This window comes from Chionomys nivalis, chromosome 17, assembly GCF_950005125.1.
Source record: "Chionomys nivalis chromosome 17, mChiNiv1.1, whole genome shotgun sequence".
Lineage (NCBI taxonomy): Eukaryota > Metazoa > Chordata > Mammalia > Rodentia > Cricetidae > Chionomys > Chionomys nivalis.
The window spans coordinates 40444843-40467044 of record NC_080102.1 but is presented as its reverse complement, the minus strand read 5'-3'; the positions used below and the strand labels follow the sequence as shown (position 1 = coordinate 40467044).

Sequence of the window (22202 nt, the reverse complement as noted above, 5' to 3'; positions counted from 1 at the left end):
AGCCCTCCCTAGTGTGAGAAAATGACAATGGAATCTTCAGTGTGTCTTAGGAGGGTTCTTTTTGAGTAGAAAATGGAAACCTTTGTGGTTTTGGTCTTTTTGTTTGTCTTCACCTTCCTTCCCCTTCTCCTTCTCTTTCCTTTCTTGAAAGTAAACCTGGAGTATAATGCAAAGAGGGGAGTGGGGAGGATCCTTCTGGACAATAACTAGAGTACTGTTGCATCCTTTTAATTTGAAAAAGCCTTTTAACGTTGGCAATTAGGAGGTAGTGTTTTTTTGATTTTATTTTGCTGAGATTGGGTCTCACTTAGTTCAGGCTGGCCTGGAAATTGGTGTAGTTAAGGATGACCTTGAACTCCTGACCCTCCTGCTTGAAGCTCCCAAGTGCTGGGACTGTGGCACAATGCGCGGCTCAGGAGCTGGCTTTTGAAGAATGTTGTGTTGTATGACAGTATAAAAGGTTAGTGTTTTATGTTGTTCTTGCCTCAAATTTCAAACTCCTGAGTTGTAATAACGGACAGTACTACGTACTATGCTGTGTGTTTTTAAAGCCTACTGTGTGATACAATTTGACATGGCATACACTGTTGCCATTCCCACAAGCTAACAGCCTCCTTCAGCTGTCTTGTAGCCCCTTCTCTTACCCCTCCCCTCTTCTTCCCCAGGTAGGAAGCCATTGCCTGGCCTGCTTGCTTTAAAATGCAAAAGACTAGATGAAGTGGATGTTTGCAGGTTTGTGTGTTTTGGGATAAGTTTCATGTAAAATCTTTGCTGAATTCAGGATCACAAACATTGTCTCTTGCTGATCTTACAGGTCTGGGTTTTATATTTGGGTCTGTAATCCATTTGAACCACTTTTTTTTATATAGTGGGAGATATGTAAAGAAGGTCCCCTGTGGCCCCCCCATCTTGTTTTTCAGCACCATTTACTAAAATGTTCCCAAAATTTTAAGGGGAAATTTTCTAATTGGTATGGAACTTGTGGTTCTGGGCACTTGAGTTTTCTTCCTGTTGGCTGCTTCATGTAGCCAGGGTGTTTTTCTTTCATGAGTGTCTTTGGTTCTTGATGCCAGGGGCCCTGTCATCGTGAAGCAAGTTATAAAGGGGCAGGATGATGCTTGGTCAGATGTACATGGGCTTTCTCCCTACTCAGAGTTACATAGAGCCTTGGACACAGAAGCTTTATGAATATCCCAGTTGGTGGCTTCTGGGCAGTGTCTCATTTCCAGAGGTGACTGTGGAGGCCTGCCAGGATAGAGAAGTGAGGGTACAATAAGCTTTCTGTGTCTGTGTAGGTAGGGTGGCAACCTAGGCTGGGGATGTGGCTGTTTGGAGGCCACCTTGGGTGGGAGAGGCCTAACAGTGGTATGACCTGCTTGTTGGCTGGGGGAACCTGTCTTCTCCGTGGTCTGACTTCTCTGCCAGTTGAATGACTGGACAAGTTCTCTGTTTGTTCTCAGTCACAGAGGCCCTGAGCAGTGTCTAGGCTCGCTGTTCCCTGGACCTGTGTGGTGTGGCTGTGGTCCACAGGCCATGGTCCAGCCAGTGCCACTCTCTGTCTGTTCTACACACTCTGCCAGCCTCATATGGCCCTCTGAGCAGATGACACGGAAACAGAGCACACATGTCATGGGCATGTGTTTGGCTACTAAAGTTTGAAGGATTGATTGGTTTGCTATTCCTGTACTCTTCAGAATTGTGGTCTCAAGGCCATCCTGGTCTTATCAGCAGCAAGGATAACAGTTCTTCAGGCTTCTGGTCATCCTCACAGTGATAGCCCAGACTTGTAGAATGTTCACTGCTTACCTCATTTCTTGCCACATTCCTGCATTTCTCCGTCCGTGTTAGAGGTGACTTCCCTCTCTTTCTCCACCTATCCTTTCAGCCCCTGCCCTCATTCTACAGTCCCCTCCCAGGATGCCTTGTGATGTAGTGCTCCTCCCTTCCCAGAGGATTTGCTGAGGAAGATGAGGGCCTGCAGCATCTTTCTTTTAAAAATGGAACCCAGGTTTTAGCTCTGCATGCATGCATGGGCACCATGAGGACTCTTGACGTGGGAACCATCTCATGGTTTGAGAAGTGGTTGTCTGGATTGAGCTGGCTTTGTTGCTTTTTTCTTTAAATGGGAATTATATTGACTTTCTTCTTTCTCTCTATTTTTTTCTACCTTCCACTTGCCTCTCCCCTTCTCTCTTTCCTGTTATTGAGACAGGGTCTTAACTGTGTTATAGGGTCCGACTGTCCTGGAACTCACTGTGTGTAGCAGATGACTTCACCCTTGTGACAGTTCTCTGGCTTATACCTTCTGAGTACTGGGATTAGTACAAGGAGCCATTGCACGTAGCTCCTTGGTTGTCTTTTTTAGATCATGGATTTTTAAGTATATTCTCTCTCTCTCTCTCTCTCTCTCTCTCTCTCTCTCTCTCTCTCTCTCTCTCTCTCTCTCTCTCTCTGTTCTCTCTCTGTCTCTCTTTCTCTCTCTTTTCTCTCAGACAGGGTTTCTCTGTGTAACAGCCCTGGCTGTCCTGGAACTCACTTTGTACACCAGCCTGTCCTCAAACTCAAAGAGATCCACCTGCCTCTGCCTTCTGGGTGCTGGGATTAAAGGCGTGCGCCACCACTGCCTAGCCTATTTTTTCTCTCTTGTAACAATTCAAAAATTGGTATCTCTGACACAAACATATATTTTTTTGTGTGTATGTGTGTGAGTACAGGAATGCATGTGGCACAGTTTGCCTGTGGAAGTCAGAGGTCAACTCTTTGGAGTTGGTTCTCTCCTGCCACCTTGTGGGATGTGGGATTGAACTCATGTTCTCAGAACCTCCTAACAGTATGTCAACCCACTGAGCCATCTCATTGGTCCAACAGCTTTTTCTAAATGTGTCTGCTATTAGAATTTGAAGGCAAGCTCAAAGATTTATTTGAATTTTTGCAGTGTTTCTTTGGAACATAGGGACTGGGCCACAGTTGACTAGCATGGCTCAAGACCCGTGTCTCTGGGGCTCACTGCTTTGGTGCTTTGGCTTAGGAACGTTACAGCTCCCTGGCTTAGTTCTTGCGCTGCTCTAGTTCAAGGATTGAGTGGGGGGGCAACTGCTGTCTTACATTCCTGAGCCACACTCCTGCAGGCTCTTGGGGTTCTGACCCTGGAACCAGATTATTTCAGTTCACTGCATAGTATCTTCTTTAAGTTACTAGGAGACAGGATTGAACAATCTCATTTGACTGCCTGGTGTTTGAGGGAGGCTAAGGGGTTAGGGGTGTAGAAGAGGAAAGGGATGTAGGAGGGATGAAGGGGCGAAGAAGGTTGGGGTGTACATACTTGACTTCAAGTTTACCTTGTTGTCAATTCTGCTTCTAGCCATAAACAAACAAACAAGCAAATAAATAGATTGTAAATAAGAAAAACCTTTCTACTCTCCCTGGCATACCCACATTTCTAGACCTCTTCCATGTTCTTTGGAAATGGGTATTTACCATTCTTGGGGGTCTTAAGGTGTAAATGAGTAGCCCGTGAAGTCCTGGAGGGAAAACCAGCTGTGTTGAGGAGTGTTGCCTAGATGCTTGAGGTGGAGTTCTTCCTATGGGACTCTGAGCTCCAGAAGATCCAACACCTTCTGGCCTTCAGGGGCACTCACACACATGTGACAGAGAAACACACATGAACACATACAATAAGTCTGTTAACTTACATGCCTAATAAGTGACAGAGTCAATATTTGAACTTGGGTTACTCTCAGTGTGTTGTGTGCAGATTCAGGATTCCATCTTTCCCCATGCTTATGAATTAAGTATTGGGTGTCATAGTCTTTGTGGGCCATAAGGGAAAGATTTGTTAGAATCTTTATGCAGAAATTTAGCATCTATATGTGTTTATAGCTGGTCATTTGTATTAAAAAAACTCATACATACAGTCTGTGTTTTAGTTGTCCAGACCGTGGGAATCTGGGAATTTCTAAGTAGAAGAGTGGGGCGAGATCATCCAGAGCCTCAGAAAGGTCTTCCTACCATGTACAGGCAGGAACAGAGATGCTCTGCAGAGGCCGGTACCTGTGAGGGGGCGACTGGAACATTCTTCACGCAGTTGGTTCCTCTCATCCTTCAGGACAGTGTGCCCCTCTTCAGGGCCTTGTCACTCCTCCTTTATGTGGCCGTCCTGTTCTCACATGAGTTTTACAGTTTCTTGATTCTTCCATCAGGTGGTCATATCATGCAAACAGGACCTGTCTGTTTCTGTGTCCTCTGTTCTCTGGATATTGTATCCAGGAAAGTTCCTCTGTGAGTACTTGGTGTGAATGGGCAGCCCAGGTGTGAGAGCTGTGAGATCATGATCTGGAACCTGGCTGCAAGGAGTGGGAGCCAGGGAGATGGAACGAAAGGTCACTTTGGTGTGTTTAATTTCATTTGACCAGATTAATGTTGCCTTTGGCTCATACTTGTGCTGTTGCCGTTGAGTGAACACTATTTTCTCCCAACTGGCTGGGATGGTGGCCAGAGGGGGTCACTTTCAATAGCAGCATTGCTTTACTGAGCCTTGGTCCTTTTCTTCTTATGTTGGGCAAATTCTTTTTCGCGGCTGTCATGTTCCTCTTTCATAATCTCTAGGGTAGCTTCTGATCTTTTTTTATATCTCCCCTCCCCTTGTCTAACGCTCACTCTTTCTGTAGTAATTCACAGAAAATGGAAACCAGCTAGAGGTTACTTGACTGAGATTTACAGGGCAAATGATTGTTGACCTTGAAAAGAAAGCCTCTGGCTTACCTGGTAGACTGGGAGTGTGGGGGGGGGCGGGGGGGGGTGGGTAGTGGTGGAAGGGGTGGGTGGGTTGGGCCAGGTAGAGGGTGAAACAGGACCAAAGCTCAGGCAAGGTGACCTCGATCTTTTCTGCGCCCTGCACTGGTGGTACAAGTAAAGCCCAAGATACAGCGGCTCTAGAGGAGTCTTGTATAGTCAGCAAGGGAGGGAGCGGTAGGGTGGGTCACTTCAGGTGGTGTGATCAGTGTGTGGAATCTGAGATGAGAATGTGTGTGTGTGTGCTTGCGCGCGCGTGCTGCTCTATCATTCTCTGTCTTGTTCCTTTGAGATAAGGTCTCACTGAACCTGGAACTCACTAGTTTTCTGTTAGACTGACCTAGCTCCAACCATCTTCCTGTTGCCACCCCCTTTCCCCATCTTCCACATAAGTACTGGAGTTACGTCCACACTTAGCTTTTACCTAGGTGCTAGGATCCCAGTTCAAGTCCTCATGCTTGCACAGCAACAACTCATATACTGAGCCAACTCCCAACTGCACTATCTATGTATATATTCATATGTAGAATTTTACACCAGCAAAACTGTCATAAGCTGAGGTTTAGGGACAACATGGAGATCTTTTTCTTCCATGTGGTCTGTGGGCTAAGGAGAGTCTACTCATAGGAAGTTCCATACCCCATGAGTAGTGCCTGGAGTTTAATACCTATACCACAAGTGTGTTAAGCAGATGCCTTAAGTCAGAGGTTCTCAACCTGTGGGTTGCTACCCCTGGAGTGATGTCAAAGGACTCCTTCACAGAAATCATCTAAGACCATCAGAAAACACAGATATTCACAGTATGATTCATAACAGTAGAAAATTACAGTTATGAAGTAGCAGCAAAAATGAAAATAAATTTTATGGTTGGAGATCTTTACAACAAGGAATTGTATTAAAGGATCTCAGCATTAGGTTGAGAACCACTGCCTTAATTGAATGTATTACTCCCAGCAAGAAGGGTCACAGCATAGTGAAGGGGAGGCATTTAGCCAAGGTCATTGAAATCTATCTACGTGTTTTTGACTGTCTTTATATTTAATTGACTCTCAGTTCCTGGGTAGAGATGCAAACACGTTTCTGTACTTAGGCATTGGACAGTGGCCAGAGCATTTCAGGTGCTTTGGGAGTTTTTGTATTTCAGTTCTTTGTAGAGCCCTGTGGTCTGAGAGCTGTAGTGCAGGGGGATTGGTCAAGAGAGTCAAGAATTCTACTCTGTTCGAATACAAAAAGCTGATAAGGGTTTTGTGATCTAAGCGAGTTTGAGCATAAAGCCAGTCCTTGGAAGACACTGGGTATGGTGACCTCACAGATGCAGGAAACCTGAAAAGGAGTCAGGGAGGGACTATCTTTTCCACAGGGTAGGGAATTCCCTAAAGCCCAACTGAAGTGCTGGTGCCAGGAGGAAGAAGAACTGTGCTGGGCATGGAGTTGCTTTGGGAAATGTAGTAGAGCCCCCTGCACAATGGGAGATGTAACAGACCAGACCAGGCTGTGTCCAGGATGCTAACCATAATACCTCATAATTAGGAATGCCACAAATGTAGCCAGACTGCATTCCTGATCTTACTGTCTGTGCACACAAGGAAACCTCCCTGAGTTCTGCCCCATGTGGGTGGATGAATGAAGGGCAAAGGAATGTCATCACCTGGGAGCCAAGAATCCTACTTTGTTGTCAGCAAGACAAAGTAGACTCTTAGCCACCATCCTGATGTGGTCCCTATGTCCTTTGCATGGAAACAAAGACTATTTGCAGTGTTTTTCATTGGATTTCTTTTTTTATACATTTTTTATTGATATTTATTGAGCTCTACATTTTTCTCTGCGCCTCTCTCTTCTCCCTTCAACCCTTCCCCAAGGTCCCCATGCTCCCAATTTACTCAGGAGATCTTGTCTTTTTCTACTTTCTACTTCCCATGTAGATTAGATCTATGTTAGTCTCTCTTAGTGTCCTCATTGTTGTCTAAGTTCTCTGGGATTGTGGTTTGTAGGCTGGCTTTCTTTACTTTATGTTTAAAAACCACCTATGAATGAGTACATGTGATAATTGTCTTTCTGTGTCTGGGTTACCTCACTCAAAATAATGTTTTCTAGGTCTATCCATTTTCCTGCAAAATTCAAGCTGTTATTTTTTTCTGCTGTGTAGTAACACCATTGTGTAAATGTACCATATTTTCCTCATCCATTTCATTGGATTTCTTAGTTACAAGTTACTACACTTGTTACTATATGCTTATGCCAAATAAAAGATAAAGGCAGAGGTGGTAATGGTAATAAGCCTTCAGACTCAGCTCAGGTCACGCCAAGCCGACTGTGTAGCAGAATCAGGGTGTCTTTTGCAGGTTCTTACATCATACTTGCCTTAACGACAAAGCTTCAGTGGGCATCAATCTGAAACTCGATCGTTCCATTTCCCTTGAGTTTACATGGTTGTCTCAGTTTAAGATCTCAAGAACAAATATCTTCCACCTATGCTCATGCAAGCAACCCTAACTAAATTCAGTGGGTCACAATGAATGAATGAATGAATGAATGAGAGAGACCTGAAAGTAGGTTGTCTTCTGACTTCCACACAAGAGAGTGGATGTTCTCAAAATGAAAGAGGGAAGGAAGGCCTAAGAATTAGAGGACTGCAGACAGATTGGATTGTCAGATTGGCCCGAAAGCTCTGAGGGTGGGATGCTGGGGGCTAGGGGTGTCTCAACACTGCCCTGCTTTTGGTTCTGCATTTGCTAAACAGGATTTTCTTCCTGTGTCTGTCTTGTGACATTTCTGTCATCTACTTCTAGTTTTAGAAATTCTTGTCTTGATTTTTGTTTTTTTGAGACATGGTTTCTCTGTGTAACATCCCTGGCTGTCCTGGAACTCTCTTTGTAGACCAGGTTGGCCTTGAACTCACAGAGATCCACCTGCCTCTACTTCCTGAGTGCTGGGATTAAAGGTGTGTGCCACCATGCCTGGCTTGGAAATATTTTATTTAAAACAACTTAAAACTTACCTAAAATAAAAGAGATGTATATGCAAGGTGTATTTATTTTATGTTTCAGGTGTATTGACACTAGGAATAGACTCAGGCCTGTGTGAGGTAAGCAAGTGTGCTTACTACTGTGCTGTTTCTGTAGTTCTGCATAGCTAGATCTTGAAGCATATTGGTGAGTTCCTGAGGGTCAATCTCCCAGCTTGAGAAGGAAACCATTGTGTATACTTCAGAGAAAGTGGTTTATGCTGTTAGAGATAAATGTGGTCTAGATCCTTCATCATTCTCTTGATTATCTTTTTTCTCTTCAGAGAATACTATATATTTAAGTACATATCTGCGGTTACTATATTTAATGTTCTTACATGCTTTATAAAGCACAACTCATAAATGATCTGCAAATTACTTCATTTTTACTTGCTGAGTAATTTTTTTTGCATTTATTTGTATTAATGCTTTATGTAGAAACAGTTAAATGTGTGTGCACACATACACATGAGTACATGTGTCTTTTTGGGATTTATAAAGAATGTGCTCATGCATTTATGGGGTTCCCATGTGCACTGTGGCTCAGGAGAGCCAGGAAAGCAGTTCCAGTCCAAAAGTGGGCAGGCTGCAATCTCTTTGCTGGTTTTTTTCTGTTCAGACCTTCAGCTGATTAGATGAAACCTCCTCCCCACACTGGAGAGGACAATCTGAAATCACCGGATTAAAATGTTCATCTTAGGGACCTACAGAGATGGCTCAGAGGTTAAGAGCACTGATTACTCTTCCAGAGTACCCAGGTTCAATTCCCAGCACCCACGCGACAGCTTACAGCTATCTGAAATTCCAGTTCTAGGGAATCCAGTACCCTCACACAGACATACATACAAGCAAAACACAAATTTAAAAGGCACATTAAGAATCATTAAAAAATTTTTAAGTAAAAAAATGTTGATCTCATCTCTTGTAGAAGTTATTTGACCAAATATTTGGTGTAGTCAAGTTGACAAAAACTCCCCATCACATGCACAGACCACAATTTATTCTTTTGTCAGCAGATACTGGATTGCTTCAGTATCCGACCATGATGAGCACCGTGGCTGTGAGCCTTCTTTCTGCATATCTATTGGTGTATGGATACATGTGTTTTTTTTTTTTTTTTTTTTTTTTTAGATTTTACTCAGTTGCTTGTGGTGTGTGCTCAGCATATAAAGGATATGTAGAATATAGTTTATCTGCAGTACTTGTAAGGGGGTTTGCTCATTCTGTTATCCATAGCCTAGGCCCAGTCCTCTTAAAAGTCAGCTGGTCTGCAAAGCAGATAGCTTTGGCCATCTACCACATGGTTGCCTTGGATTGACAGTGGGTGGAGAAGGAAGGAAAAGAAGCTACACTTTTATTGCCTAATGACACCCCCCTTTATTTTTTGTTTTGTTCTGAGACAGGATTTCTCGGTATAACAGCCTTAGCTGTCCTCACTCCGTAGTGCACACTGGCCTTTAACTGAAAGCTGCCTGCCTCTGCCTCTCAAGTATTGGGATCAAAGGTGTGTGCCACCACACCCTGCTACGTAATGACCTCTCAATTGGGTGATCTGAGCTGCTCTCTGCCTTCACCAGGAGGAACTCTCTATTATTTTGTGTTGAGGAGTCAGCTCATGAACAAAAGAGAATTTAGGTGACAGGAGCAGGCCACCTACTTTGTCATTTGGAAGTAGGTAAAATACAAATAAAAATCATATCCAATAGGTGAATTTGTCTTGTAAGTGATTGTTTTTTACTCTTTACTCTTTTGGCTCTTGGGGGGGCCTGTCACCCAACTCCCAAATAAATCACACAAGGAGGCTTATTACTACTTACAAATACCTGGCCTTAGCTTGTCTTGTTGCTAGCCAGGTTTTCTTAATTTAAATTATCCCATTTACCTTTTGCCTCTGGGCCTTTTCCTTCTGTATATCTTTTACTCTCACTCCTTGGCTGGCTGTGTAGCTGGGTGGGTGGCCCATGGTGTTTTCCCCCTTTTCTCCTAGATCTTCTTTCCCCAGATTTCTCTTTCTGTTTTATTCTCTCTGCCTGCCAGCCCCACCTGTCCTTTGTCTTGCCTTGCTGTTGGCTGTTTAACTCTTTATTAGACCAATCAGGTGTTTAAAGCAGGCGAAGTTACACAGCTTCACAGAGTTAAGCAAATGCCGCATAAAAGAATATAGCACATCTGTGCATCATCAAACAAAAGTTCCACAACATAAAGAAATGTGTAGCACATCTTATGTTAATATTCCACAACATTTGTCTGACATGGTGCGTATCTTCTGGCATTCACAGGAAAATACCGTGTGAATTGTGTGTGGTGGCTTACATTTGTAATCCCAGCACTTGGGATGCTGAGGCAAGAAGTTTGCTTCAAGTTCAAAGACAACTTTGGAAACTGAAACAAAAGTGCTGTAGGTAGAAGTCAAAGGTTTCATGTCCTTGGTGGGATTGACTGTGCCATTCATTGGGTGGAGCCATTAGTGTGTAGGAGTGACATTTTTATTGCTCTGATAAAACACCATGACCAAGGTAACATACAGAAGAGTTTGTTTTGGCGGACTGTTCTAGAGGGTTAGAGTCCCAAGTGGCAGGGTAGAGGCAGCAGGTGGGCCTGGATGTTGAGAGCTCATATCTTGAGCTACTGGCGCAAAGCGGAAAGAGCAAATAGAAGAAACGGCACGAAGGCTCCATCTTCTAGACCTCCCCAAGTATCTCCACCAACTGGGGACCAAATAGTCAAACACCAGTGCCTATAGGGACATGTTTCATTCAGACCACGTCAGTGGGCAAGATGGAGGACAGACAGAAGCAGGTAGGTACATGATTTGGAGTGAGGAAGTTTGGTCCTCAGCTGGTGGTGCTGTTTGGGGAGATTCTAGAAACTCTTTGACATAGAGCCTAGTGGGAGGAATTCTGTCACAAAGGACATCTCCTTGGGGGCTTTATCTTGCCCTGTTCCCTTCTTATTTCTTTGCTTCTAAGATACCATGAGCTGAACAGCTTTGCTCTGCCAAAAGCCCCCCCTCCCTGCTCCAGTCATGATGCCCTGCTTTTCCACAGGCCCAGTAACAGAGCCAAGAATCTGAATTCTTTGGAAGTATGATCTGAAAATCTTTTCTTCTGACATCTCTCAAGAAAAATGTAGTGTCTGTAATGAGAAGCTAACTGACACATAGGTTATTTCATGTTCTTGGAACCTGGGAAGTAGGAGAGGCTGGTCTTTGTGATAGTTGAAGAAATGAAGAAACAGGATCACGAGTATTCTTGCTAGAGAGGCCACACTAGTGATGTGTTTGCTTGAGTTCCAAGGCAGTGGTCTGCAGTTCTGTTAAAGGTGTTTACCTCTGTCCTGACCTCAGCCACAAAATCACCTTAAATCTAAGTCAGAAGGAATTCAAGTCCTCACATGCTGTCCATCCCTTCAAAACTTCCTTTTGTTTCTAGAAACTATCCTATTTCACATGGAGGAAGGTGCTTTGTGAGAAACCCCACCTAAGGCTACTTAATTGAAAGCATGACTGAATTCTTAACCAGCCTGAAGCAACTGGTAGGCTTAGTGGTTCTGAGCATGGTCTCTAGGTAAGAAAGACCAGAGGTAAAGTATTGCTTGAGTGCTTCTATCTCGCCCACGTGAGGTCCTGGCTGCAGGGTTCCCAGTGCATGGCTATGGTCACAGTTCATTTTCCCTAGTTGAAAGCTGGTTGTGGAGGCACACTGTACAGAGGCAGGAGGATTGTCCATAAATACAACACAGGGAGTTCTAGACAGAAAGCTACATACTTAGTACCTGTCTGAGGGGGGAAAAACGAGAATAAACTATTATTAGTAGTACTAGTAAAAAAAAAAAATCCTAAAACAAGCTTTTTTTTTTAAAAAAAAAAAAAGGGATTCTCTGTGTAGCTCATTATGTAGACCAGACTGGCCTCGAACTCAGAGAACCTCCTATCTCTGCCTCACAAGTGCTGGGGTTAAAAGTGTGTGCCACTACCACCATCCAGCTCTTCAGTAAGTTTTTGATAAGCTTAGATGGCATGTGGTAGTTTGAGGTACCAGCTCCCTTTTCTGTTTTCAGCTTAGTGTTAGCTAGACAACTCTCAAACTGCGCTGAGAATGAAGAGCACTGTTGTAGGGACAGGCTGGGGAGAGGAGGTCTGTTGGGGAAGAAAAAGGGGTGCGGGGAGCCACCTGGGATACTGCTTGACCAGTGCCTGCAGATCCTGTAGATTTGACCTCATGCTTTAAAAGCCACTTGTGTCATTCTCATTAATTACTAGTCACATGCAGTTATTGATCACGTTGTCTGATTATGAGCTACAGAGGGACTTCTTCATTTCAAGGTTCTTACTTTCTTTGAGAGTTTAAATAGACTGTTTTCTTTTGGGGGTTGGAGACACTGTGGCCAGTGTCATTACAAACCATGCTGAGTATGCCATGTAAAGTTAAGTCTTAATTTATTCATGAAAATCTCCTTCTCATACCTACCCTTGCATGGAATTCCTTCATGTTGTTGAGATTAGGGAACCTTCCAGTGATAGGGCTCCATGTCTGCTTGTGTGCCATATGTGAAATTGCATGCTGGGCTGGTGTGCGTCTGCCTTTGGGTGTAGCTGAGTGTCTTAACCTTACCTAGGGTTTATGCTTCTTCCGGAAGGGGTCATAAAATCTCACACTTGGCTTTTTGGAGTAAATGGTGTGGAATGACCTTGTTCTTGTTTCCCAATGAAGTTTAACAATCAGGAAAGCCAGCTGTGGTGACAAGCCTCCCTCTGGAGCAGGGGTTTCAGAATGGTAGGCTTTAGTTGGTGGTAACTTGTCATTGAAATTGGTGGATGTTATGGAAGTCCTGTGGGTGGGAGCTGGCTTGTGGCTTTGAAGTGTAGTTAGTGGTCCTAGCCTCTCTGCACAGCAGCAAGGTTGGCCCTTGGCTCAGTCTCAGTGATGTCTGTCCAGTTAGAGGACTCAGAAACTCCACTTATTCCTCTTTTCTAAAGCCAGTAAATACATGGTGTAAAATACAGATGCAGGTGTTCAGAAGAAAATAAGCTTAGCATCTCAATGTACATTTTCCATGTCTTTACAGTCACACAAACAGACATGGTTTAAAAAGTTATTTCATGTTATTATGTGTGTGTGCCCTGTAGCACAGGAAGGTCAGAGGACAACTTGGAGGAATCAGTTCTCATATTCCATCATGTGGATCCTGGTAGTCTTGGTGGCAAGTGATCTTTACCTGATAAGCCTACTTTCCGAACCCAGAATGGCTTTATTAATAAGAGCTCTTGAACGATAAAATATTGGGAGGTAACAAGCCCCTTCCTTCATGTCCTTAGTGAAATAAAGGTGGCTGCTTCCCTGCTTTCGTTAAAAGGCACTAGCCAATGCAGTCAGGAGCTCTGCTAATGCCCAGCTCTCCTTGGAGGTGGCTGCTAAAGATGACGCCCTCAACTTGGGGGGCACTTTTCTGGGGAGTTGTCCACCTTTCTTCCTCACTCCTTGGCTTAGCTTGGCTCCCTGTTAGGTCCTTAGATACGGTGCTTGTCACTCTGTGTGACTCTTTTGGTATTTGTCCATTTACCTTTCCAGACTGCTTTCCTGTAATCCTCCATACAGTGTCAGGTGGAAGGTCAGCTCTTTACCACTGTGACTGTTAGTGTAAATTGCCAACTTGATAGGCTAGAATCACCAGAAAGGCAAGCTTCTGGGCATATATTTGAGGGGATTTCTGGATTGTGTTACTGAAGTGGGACAACCCACTTTGAGTGTGGGCACCATACCATGAACTGAAGTTCTGGACTGAATAAAAGAGAAAGGGAGCTGAGCACTAGTATTAAACTCCGCTTCCTCACTGGGGATGCAGTGTGACTAGCTGTCTCTTGCCTTCTTGTCGTGCTGGCTGTACCATAATCCTTCCTTATGTTGCCTTTGTTACATTTTGTTGCAGCTTTTTTTTTTTTTTTTTTTTTTTTTTTTGGTTTTTCGAGACAGGGTTTCTCTGTGGCTTTGGAGCCTGTCCTGGAACTAGCTCTGTAGACCAGGCTGGTCTCGAACTCCCAGAGATCCGCCTGCCTCTGCCTCCCGAGTGCTGGGATTAAAGGCGTGCGCCACCACCGCCCGGCTTTTGTTGCAGCTTTGAGGAAAGTAATTTATATAATCACTGTAACAACTACCTCCTCTAAAGAGGAAAGGGTGATTTTGGCTTACAAGTTTGGAGATTTTAGTGCACAGTTGACTGCCCATTGCGTTATGGGCTTGTGTTGAGGAGGTACCACATGGTGGGAGCATAGTGGAGCATAAGATACCCAATGTCTAGGATTCAAAAAAAAGAAAGAAACCTGGGTCCCACAGTTCCTTTGAAGACATGTCCCCTCTTAAAGTTTCTGTAAGCCTTCAGTAGTGACACAGTGAGGACTGTCTTTATTACATGGTTTTCAGGGACCTTAACAGCCAAACTATAGCAGATGGTGGAATTACAATTTAAGTAAACGGGTAAAAATCATACCGGTAAAGCACTTGCAAATGTCCCCAAACTCACTGAAACTTACGTGGTATTTGATTTTTGATTCAGATCTTCCTTCTTGAATTGTGTTCGGTTTTCAATATATTGCCCAAAGAGTGCATACACTGTTTATTCATAGGGTCATATGAAATCTTAACCCTCCAAAAAGACATTTTTACCTCCAAGATGTTAGCTTAAAAATGTATGTGTTGGGCTGAGACGATAACTCAGTTGGCACAGTCCTTGCTTTACAAGCTGAGAGCCTGAATTTGACCCCAGAACCCATGTGAAAAGCTGGATGTGGCGGCACGTGCTTGTAATCTCATTGCCGGCGAGGAGGAGACAGGCAGATCGCTGGGGTTTACTGGCCACTTAACCTCCTAGACAAGCTCCAGGCCTGTGAGATGGTGTCTCAAAAAAAAATAGACAGTACCTGATGGCCTCACACATGGATGCACAGATACACATATTTGCAGACATTTGAACATATATGCATGTATGTGCACACACAACACCCATAAGAGTCAAGTATTGTTTCTCTTGATGGCACTGGGGGTTTTAAAAGCTATGTATGGGTTGGGGGCAGCATGTTCTATCACATTGGTGCTTTGAAACTTTCCTTAGTTGGGCTTTCAGCTTAAAGAGTTTGGTGTTGCTGCTTCTTTATTCTGTTCCCGGCCCCTTGCCTCTCCTTCTCTGGACAATTGCCAGAAAAGCAAAGACAATTATGTAAGAGATTTTACCTTTTTTTAAAAGATTATTATTAAAAAAAAACTTTGCCAAAGATAGTTCAGCTTTGTTCTGGTGCATTTCTTATAGAGGCTGTTAGAAATTTGGCATAGATGTAGGAGGAATAAAGCCAGATGACTCATTTATATCTTGGTTCCTGAAAAATAGGAAAGACTAACATTAAGATTTGAAATTAGCCACCACCTTCCTCTCTCCAAATGATCTAACACCACATGACTTTACTTAGTAATATAGTAAGTTTCTGAAATTGAATATTTACTTGGTATTTGAAGACAAGACCAGATCACTTTGTTGCCTGCCTAGTAGCCATTGAGTCTGTCACTGAATTCTGCCTCTGCAAGGCTCTCATGTGACAATGTAGAGAAGCTGAATAATGCTGGCTAGAAAGTGGGCTATTTGGTTCATCAGAATCATTGGTGTATGATAGAGTCAGTCACTTTAAGGTCTGAGTCTCAATACAATATACTTAGGCTAACATGTTATGAAGTTTTTCCCTTGCAGTGCAGTTCATGGTCAGTGTTGTCTCCAGGGTACCGTAGAAGTAGCACTGGGTGGGAAGTTCTGTTACTGGAGCTGTACTCCCCTAGAATGGCAAAAGCTATGCAGGAGCCCAGGGAGAGCTCCTGCTTCCACAGACTTACACTATTAGGATTCTATTCTCTGTATCTGCGGAAAGGCAGATACCAGTGTTGAGGCAGGGAGATCCCAAGTTCGAGCTCAGTTTGGGCTGTGTGGCTAGGTTATGTTTCAACAAGAGAAACTACTCTTTAAAAACCATAGATCAGTATTTGCCAAGCCAGGGAATGCTACAAAGGCCACAGGGAGCTTGAGGCTTGAGACACACGCTGTCAGTGCCACGAAGTGATGCACTCAGTTCTATGCAAATCACTATTTCAGTAAAGGGAAAGGAGGAAGGAGGAGGAAAGCAGATAGGGAAGAAAGAAGAAGAAAGGGCAACAGAAAGGAAAGACAAGACCATGGGTCTCAGTCCTTTTAGAGCAGTGGTTTGATAACCTTCCTAATGCTGTGACCCTTTAATGCAGTTCCTCATGTTGTGGTGACCCCAACCAGAACATTATTTTCGTTGCTACTTCATAACTGTAGTTTTGCTACTGTTATAAATTGTAATGTAACTATTTTTGGAGATAAGAGGTTTGCGGAAGGGGTCATGACCCACAGATTGAGAACTACTGTTCTAGAACAGCTATATCCTGGTGGCCTGTCCTGGGACAGCTGGCTTGCTCTAGTCTCCTTTCTGCAGATGTGGCAATTGGAATGCTAATAAATTAGGACCCGTAGTTGGAGAACTCCTACTACCAGCGCAGCTAACTACCTGGGTTTGTGTCTTGGGCTTGCTGAGTTCAGGGAGGGACCCAGATATATGGGAGGTAATGAAGTCTGTCAAGGCGAGGCTGCCGGGTATCCTTGCCTCCCCTTTCCCTTCTGAGGTCAAGTGATAACTTCTGTTGATGTGGTCTTTTCTGATTTTTTTTTTTTTTTTTTTTTTGGTTTTTCGAGACAGGGTTTCTCTGTGGTTTTGGAGCCTGTCCTGGAACTAGCTCTTGTAGACCAGGCTGGTCTTGAACTCACAGAGATCCGCCTGCCTCTGCCTCCCGAGTGATGGGATTAAAGGCGTGCGCCACCACCGTCCGGCTCTGATGTTTTCTTTTAAGAGGTTTCCAATACAAGATTTCAGAAAGAGACCTTTAACTAATTTGTACAAGGTGAGACTAGGTGACTTTTAAATGCTCGTGTCAACAGTGACATCAGTAACACTGACTAATAACCAAATGCTCATGTGCATCATTTTCCCTTGCAATGGATTATTTCACCAGTCACCTAATTTAATTTTACTGCATTCTTCCTATTGGCTCATTCCTAAAGTGACTCTTTCCCAGCCACTGCCATTTAGACATAGTGTCCTAGCTGACTGTATGGAAGGGGTTGAACTTGTCTGGGAGGGAAGCATGGAGAGGCAGTTTCTCCACCTGCTTAGCCATCTTGCATATAATTAAAGTCTTTATTGGTGAATAATATGTGTACATAAAAGTGTCCAGACATAAGTATGCATGGATTTTTACATGCATAGTACGTATGGTTCAAGAACCAGAAATAGGTCTAGTCAGTGTCTGTTGTGAGGTCCTGGTTCTGTCTCAAGTACTGAAAGGAAATTAAAAAAAAAAAAAACAAACCAGAGACTCAGAAACCCTCTGAAACTTCTGTTCCTTTCCACTTCCCTATCCTGCCCCCCTTCCCAGCCTCTTTGTGCAGGGGCTCATGGCTGTGCATTCTTGTGTACATACTGTACCCAAGGTTTTAACATCATTTTTCCTTTTAGTTCTTTGTCAGAGTAGAAGAAACGGGGTGGCTTTTGCTTTTTACTCTGTTCATTTTGCATATTTGTGTACCCTCCTTCTTTGGAGACAGTTGCACCATACTTATCTCCCGACTTGTCCTCTGCATCCAGTTCCCCATTGTCTCCCACTAACTAGCTACTTTGCATTAGAGAGTGCAGCATGGGAGCAGAGTGCTAAAATGAAATAGTAAGGTAAGCCCACCCACATAAACAAACCGTGGGGAACTTAGGCCACTTTATACCTGCTTCTGGGATAGGGCAATCCCTCTTTTCTGTCCTAAGTAGTTGGACCCGAAAGACAAGGCGAGTCTGTCGTGTAAGTTGGGGAGCACACACTTTGGTTTGGAGGAGTAGCATAAATTTGTTGCCTGGTTTTCAGGGAATGCTGCGATTCCAGGGGTCACTTTCTGAAAAGAGAGCTGTTCTGTGATGGCCCAGGCAGGCAGGAGCCAGCTGCAGTCAGAACCTGGTGCTTGGACTGTGAATGCAGCAGTGTGAGGAATGACCTTATCTCAGCAGCCAACAGGAAATGATGAAATGTGCTGGGAGAATTCGGCTGGGAGAGGGAGGTCAGACCTACCGGCAGGGTCGGAAGGAAGGAGGCTGGTACTAAGCAGATCTGCCAAGTTAGGCGGCTGCAGCCAGCGTCTGAAAGAAACGTGAGTGATATTTAAGGTAGACCTGTCTGAAAGTAGAATTTCTGTGCTTTTTTTTCTGTTGTTGTTTTGTCGTATGATTAACAGCAGTCTCACCTTGTAAGTATGCCTACTTAGTTTGAGAGATTCTTGACAGAAGTGTTCAGCCAGTTCCACATTAACCAACTTGGAATGTTTTGTTCTGCATGCCCTGAGAAAATGACAGTAAGTGCTTGATTCTCTTGAGCTAGATTTTGACCTGAGCAAAAAATGAAGACTGTGCTTTATAATCTTTGACTCTGTACATGGTTCCTTTTCCAGTGGATCACTGTGGCCTGCTTCAGCATGGTTTCTGCCAGCTTGCATACCTCTAACTGCCTAGCTAATGAGTTACCTGAGTTAACTGTTTGTTACTAGAGGGCTCTTATTTCCTGACTTTCAGATGATGTGTTTATTATGTATGCTGTTCCTTTCTTAAAAGCCAGAGCTAATCTATAGGCACAGAGAAAAAAGCACACAAATAAGCTTTTCCTCCCCGCCTGAGTCAGCTCTTTTCTCATTTCTTAGACCCTGTGCCCTGACTCCAGTGCTAGAAACTTTATGCTTTTATCGGATATCTGACATTCTATTTTAAAAACCAAGCAGCTTCATACACATTTAAAATTATTTCTTATCTCAAAAGTCATATTCTGGAACTGAAAATTATAACTCTCCTCTCTTTCTTTTTGTAGTGCTGTAATTGTAATTAAAAGCTTGAACAAAAAAACTTGCTGCGTAAGTGACCTTCCCTGCATGGCTTATTCTACTGGATCACTCATTGCCATGAACATTGAATCAGGTAGTGGCCTGGTTCTGTTGTAAGCACTCTGCTGGGGCAGGCTCTGCCACCACGTGAATACAACACATTCTTGTTAGAGTCTCACCTGCTGTGATTTGTGCATATGTCTAGCACTGTTTGGGTCACAGGAAACTCTTCCACAGTATATAAATTATAAATGTTAGAACTTAACCAGGCCCATCAGTTTTAGTTTTACTCTTGTAGCTGTGGCCAGCTCTTTCTTTAAACCTTCTTGATCATAGAATATTCTACTGAATGTTCTTTAAGTGATACACTTGTGAAAATAACAAAGCAGTTTCATAACTTCAAGCCACGTGTGCTTTGCAGGTATGAGAGCTCCACCAATAAGTAAGAATATGCCTTCTTTGTTCCTTCTTTTTGTTTGGTTCTTGCTCACCCACATGCTAGGTTATTTGATGACTTAATTTCAAAGGGCTTGGAGGACTCTTGGAGCAGTTGTGGCTAGGTCTATCATTTTGACAAAGGAATTGAGACTAAGAAGTATAGTGATTCGTTCAAGGTCACACAGCTTATTAGCTGAGTCTGGAAGCTAAGGTTCCTTTCCCTAGGTCACTACTTTTGTATGATAGACAATCTGCTTTCTCAACATTAAACCTTGGATGGCCCCTCTTCTCTCAGATCAGTGCAAGGCGGGAGGACTCATGAGCCTTAGCCCTGACCCCAAAAGTTCATTTTCTTCTTTTCATTTCCAAACACTCAGCTTTTATTAAATAACAAGTTTTGATGAGTACTATTTGGCTTAAATGCATAATGAATAAAGTAGATTAATATAGAATATAATGTATAATGAGGTCATTATCAGTACAAAGGGCACTGACAGTTCTGTCTTTGAGAGATACTTTTTCTTAAAAATAAAGAGTTCTCTATTTCATAGTTTTTCCTGTCTCTCTCCTAAATTAGGTCCCAGCCAAGTGAGCCCCATTATGTGTTATCTGTAGATGAGACTGCCAACCCTATTGAGATCACATCTAGTAAAAGAAATGGACAAGTGCTTCGTTCTTCTTTGAAAGAGGAAACATGACAGGAAAACCCCGAACACAAGCTCCTGTTTCTTAGTATTTGTGTGTTTCAGTTCCTGCATGGGAATACTAACAGCTTTGAACTCTTAAGACAGGTTTGGCAGCATGAGAGACTTTAAAAAAATTATAATGTAAATAAAGAAATGATTTAGTTAATAAAATGGAATTTATTCACTGCTTTTCAGAATCTTTAAAGTTTCTTGGGGCAGACCAGTGCTTGGAGTGTGTGAGGCCCTGGGTTCAATCTCTAGAACCCAATCTTCACAAAGTTCTCTGTAAAAACTGGTTCGAGTCCTCCTGAAATTCAGGTACAAGCACAGACTGACTGAAAACAGTGAATGACTCCCTCTACTTGGGTATGGCTCCCTGTGTTATGATTTACTGTGTGAGTGACCCTGGTAGATCCCACTCACTGCTGGTGTGGGGGATTGCAGCAGATAGGGACAGATACTCTATGCAGAGAGAGCTTAGATGTGGAGAGCTTCTTTAGTGGATATTGGGAGGGTATAAGGGTAGAGGGTTATGGGGTAAGAGAGGAATAGAGGGACAGAGAGAGAAAGGAGAGGAGAGAGAAGGAAAGGGGGAGAGAGACAGAAAGCTGCCTCTTCAGAAGAACAGCAAGGAGGGGGGGAGGGAGGGAGGGAGGGAGGGAGGGAGGGAGGGAGGGAGCAGAGATCAGCTTGCCTTGGTAGGAAGGGGAGGATTGGGAGTGGGCGGAGCTTGTCTCTTAACCCTTTAAGAGAACAAGGGTACTGACAGGGAAGGCCAGCAAAATTATAACACCCTGATGTTGTCCAAAACGTACTTACTTCTGGTACTCTTGGGGAGGTTATAGACATTTATTTTTACTTTTTAAGATTAATTTAGAGTATAATCCTTAAAAAAAATTCTGAAATATACTGGGTGTAGTAGTACTTGCCTTTAACCCCAGCGCGATAGGTAGAGGTAGGTGGATCTCCGTGAGTTCCAGGCCTATCTGTTTTACATATTGAGTTCCAGAACAGCCAGGGCTCTACAGTGAGGTCTGTATAAACATGATGGCTAAGGGGAAGGCTTTTACTGTAGATCGGAGAGAGAGACAGCCAGAGGGTCTGGAAGAGTTCAGAGCAGAGAGAGAGAACTGGACACGGCCAGCAGACTGGACACCAGAGCCATCTGTGAGAGAGGGAGATAGCAGTGGATAGAGAATAGTGAACACAGGGAGAGAAGCAGGAGCAGTTCAGAGCGAACAGTGAGAACAGCAGGGTTACAAGGAGAATGAGTGTGTGTGTGTGTGGGGGGGGGAGCCTGTGAGCCGGAGGAGGTGAGAAGGGCTAGGATTAGGATGGACTTTGAAATGTGTGAGAGATGCTTATGATACCAACATGCGCTTTGATATGCTGATAGGCACCTCATGTAGCTATATGGCCCTTTTGCCAGAGGTAAGGAAATGAATGACCCCTATTGGTAGAGGGGAACCGGCTTCACAAGTTCCTGAGGAATGCTGGCCTTTATCTAACCTCCAGAAATCCTCCTGTAGTTCAGGTAGAGCTCATTTCTGGATAGGGGACTGTCTTTGGAGTTTGGGGAACTGGAGTTTCCTTTGGACCTGAAAAGACCATGCTCAAACAAATAAACAAATTAAAAATTCTGAAATATATACATTCCAGGAAAATGGATGTCTTTATAAATATCTTAATTTGTGCTTAAAATTTAATTTAATCAATGTTTACTTACTGTAATCTATAAAAGCCAAGAATGAAATGAGTTCCATGAGTGATACTTTCATGCTGTAGGACGGAGCTGTGACTCTCATTGCCATTGTAATGGGCACTTTTTGTATCCCTGGAAAGGCTGTTGCTTCCGGACTGTGAGTCTGATGATAACACCTCGGCCTAAAGAGCAAGGCTAAGGCCAGGAGCAGACTGCTTCTCAGTGCATCATCTGCTCCCACCCTTAGTGACTTTTGTTTCTCGGTATTTTAGACTTTTGTATTTTCATTAAGGTTTTTCAACTTATTTATGATTTGTTTGTTTGTGTAATTTATTTGTGTATCAGTGTTTTGCTTGCATGTGTATCTATGCACCACATGCATACCTGATGTCCTCAGAGGCCAGAAGATGGCACGGAATCCCCTTGTATTAGAGTTAGAGATGATTGTGAACAAGCTGCCATGTGAGTACTAAGAATTGAACCTGCGTCTCGTAAGAGCAGCCAGTGCTCTTAATGTTTGAACCATCTCTCCAGCTCCTTTTGTAGTTTTAGTGTGTGTCATATAGACTATTTCACCTGACTTCTTTTTCCTGATAATATAATTGATCCAGCT

The 22202-nt window shown here is 43.5% G+C and overlaps 1 protein-coding gene across 3 annotated transcripts in view; it reads left to right on the top strand.

Moving 5' to 3' along the window:
• Pacsin2 (protein kinase C and casein kinase substrate in neurons 2) overlaps nt 1-22202 on the top strand; it is a 101808-nt gene that overhangs the window by 18616 nt on the left and 60990 nt on the right. The window contains exon 1 of one of the 3 annotated variants that reach the window (XM_057792280.1): nt 17940-18043. The exons of the other annotated variants lie outside the window; for them this stretch is intronic. The gene's annotated coding sequence lies outside the window, so the exon portion shown is untranslated. Of the gene's footprint in view, nt 1-17939; nt 18044-22202 lie in introns of those variants that run through there. 3 annotated transcript variants of the gene reach the window in all.